The sequence below is a fragment of the Arachis stenosperma genome, chromosome 2 (assembly GCF_014773155.1).
Source record: "Arachis stenosperma cultivar V10309 chromosome 2, arast.V10309.gnm1.PFL2, whole genome shotgun sequence".
NCBI classification, from domain to species: Eukaryota; Viridiplantae; Streptophyta; class Magnoliopsida; order Fabales; family Fabaceae; genus Arachis; species Arachis stenosperma.
The window spans coordinates 50714376-50716956 of NC_080378.1; the positions used below are offsets into that span (position 1 = coordinate 50714376).

The window sequence follows — 2581 nt, forward strand, 5'->3', positions numbered from 1 at the left end:
AAGAACCCATGGCAGCCGAAAACAACAACAATGCCAACAATGCAAGGAAGGTGCTGGGTGACTTTACTGCACCTACTCCCGACTTCTATGGGAGAAGCATCTCTATCCCTGCCATTGGAGCAAACAACTTTGAGCTTAAGCCTCAATTAGTTTCTCTAATGCAACAGAATTGCAAGTTCCATGGACTTCCATTGGAAGATCCTCATCAGTTCTTAGCTGAATTCTTGCAAATCTGTGACACTGTCAAGACTAATGGGGTTGACCCTGAGGTCTACAGACTTATGCTATTCCCTTTTGCTGTAAGAGACAGAGCTAGGACATGGTTGGACTCACAACCTAAAGAAAGCCTGAACTCTTGGGAAAAGCTAGTCAATGCCTTCTTGGCAAAGTTCTTTCCACCTCAAAAATTGAGTAAGCTTAGAGTGGAAGTCCAAACCTTCAGACAGAAGGAAGGTGAATCCCTCTATGAAGCTTGGGAAAGATACAAACAATTGATCAGAAAATGTCCTTCTGACATGCTTTCTGAATGGAGCATCATAGGTATTTTCTATGATGGTCTCTCTGAACTGTCCAAGATGTCTTTGGATAGCTCTGCTGGAGGATCTCTTCATCTGAAGAAGACGCCTGCAGAAGCTCAAGAACTAATTGAAATGGTTGCAAATAACCAATTCATGTACACTTCTGAAAGGAATCCTGTGAACAATGGGACAAATCAGAAGAAAGGAGTTCTTGAGATTGATACTCTGAATGCCATATTGGCTCAGAACAAGATATTGACTCAGCAAGTCAATTTGATTTCTCAAAGTCTGTCTGGAATGCAAAATGCACCAAGCAGTACTAAGGATGCTTCATCTGAAGAAGAAGCTTATGATCCTGAGAACCCTTCAATGGAAGAGGTGAATTACATGGGAGAACCCTATGGAAACACCTATAATTCTTCATGGAGAAATCATCCAAATCTCTCATGGAAGGATCAACAGAGACCTCAACAAGGTTTCAATAATAATAATGGTGGAAGAAACAGGTTTAGCAATGGCAAGCATTTTCCATCATCTTCTCAGCAACAGACAGAGAATTCTAAGCAGAACCACTCTGACTTAGCAACCATGGTCTCTGATCTAATCAAAACCACTCAAAGTTTCATGACTGAAACAAGGTCCTCCATTAGGAATTTGGAGGCACAAGTGGGACAGCTGAGCAAGAAAATTACTGAACTCCCTCCTAGTACTCTTCCAAGCAATACAGAAGAAAATCCAAAAGGAGAGTGCAAGGCCATCAACATGGCCGAATTTGGAGAGGAAGGAGAGGCAGTGAACGCCACTGAGGAAGACCTCAATGGACGTCCACTGGCCTCCAATGAGTTCCCTAATGAGGAACCATGGGAATCTGAGGCTCACATTGAGACCATAGAGATTCCATTGGACTTACTTCTGCCATTCATGAGCTCTGATGAGTATTCTTCCTCTGAAGAGGATGAGTATGTCACTGAAGAGCAAGTTGCTAAATACCTTGGAGCAATCATGAAGCTAAATGACAAGTTATTTGGTAATGAGACTTGGGAGAACGAACCTCCTTTGCTCACCAAAGAACTGGATGACTTGTCTAGGCAGAAATTACCTCAAAAGAGACAAGATCCTGGGAAGTTTTCAATATCTTGTACCATAGGCACCATGACCTTCAAGAAGGCTCTGTGTGACTTAGGGTCAAGTGTAAACCTCATGCCTCTCTCTGTAATGGAGAAGCTAGGGATCTTTGAGTTACAAGCTGCAAGAATCTCACTAGAGATGGCAGACAATTCAAGAAAACAAGCTTATGGACTTGTAGAGGATGTTTTGGTGAAGATTGAAGACCATTACATCCCTGCTGATTTCATAGTCCTAGAGACTGGGAAGTGCATGGATGAATCCATCATCCTTAGCAGACCCTTCCTAGCCACAGCAAAGGCTGTGATTGATGTTGATAGAGGTGAACTAATCATTCAAGTGAATGAAGAATCCTTTGTGTTTAAGGCTCAAGGATATCCCTCTGTCACCATGGAGAGAAAGCTTGAAGAGCTTCTCTCAAAACAGAGCCAAACAGAGCCCCCACAATCAAACTCTAAGTTTGGTGTTGGGAGGTTCCAACATTGCTCTGAGTATCTGTGAGGCTCCATGAGAGCCCTCTGTCAAGCTACTGACATTAAAGAAGCGCTTGTTGGGAGGTAACCCAATGTTATATTTTATCTATTTTTCTTTGTTATTTTATGTTTTTTGTAGGTTGATGATCATGAGAAGTCACAAAACAAATTGAAAAAGCAAAAACAGAATAAAAACAGGAAGAAAAACAGCACACCCTGGAGGAAGATCTTACTGGCGTTTAAACGCCAATAAGGGTAGCAGTTGGGCGTTTAACGCCCAGTCTGGCACCATTCTGGGCGTTTAACGCCAGAAAGGGGCACCAGACTGGCGTTAAACGCCAGAAAAGGGCAAGAAGCTGGCGTTAAACGCCAGAAATAGGCACCAGCCCGGCGTTTAACGCCAGAATTGGCACAAAGTGCATTTTTGCACGCCACTTGGTGCAAGGATGACTTTTCCTTGACACC

General features: G+C 43.0%; 1 non-coding gene across 1 annotated transcript; it reads right to left on the reverse strand.

Moving 5' to 3' along the window:
• Window positions 1-413: 413 nt before the first annotated feature.
• Window positions 414-521, reverse strand: LOC130964991 (small nucleolar RNA R71). The gene has a single exon (XR_009081052.1). It is a non-coding gene; the product is annotated as a small nucleolar RNA R71 (small nucleolar RNA).
• Window positions 522-2581: the final 2060 nt, after the last annotated feature.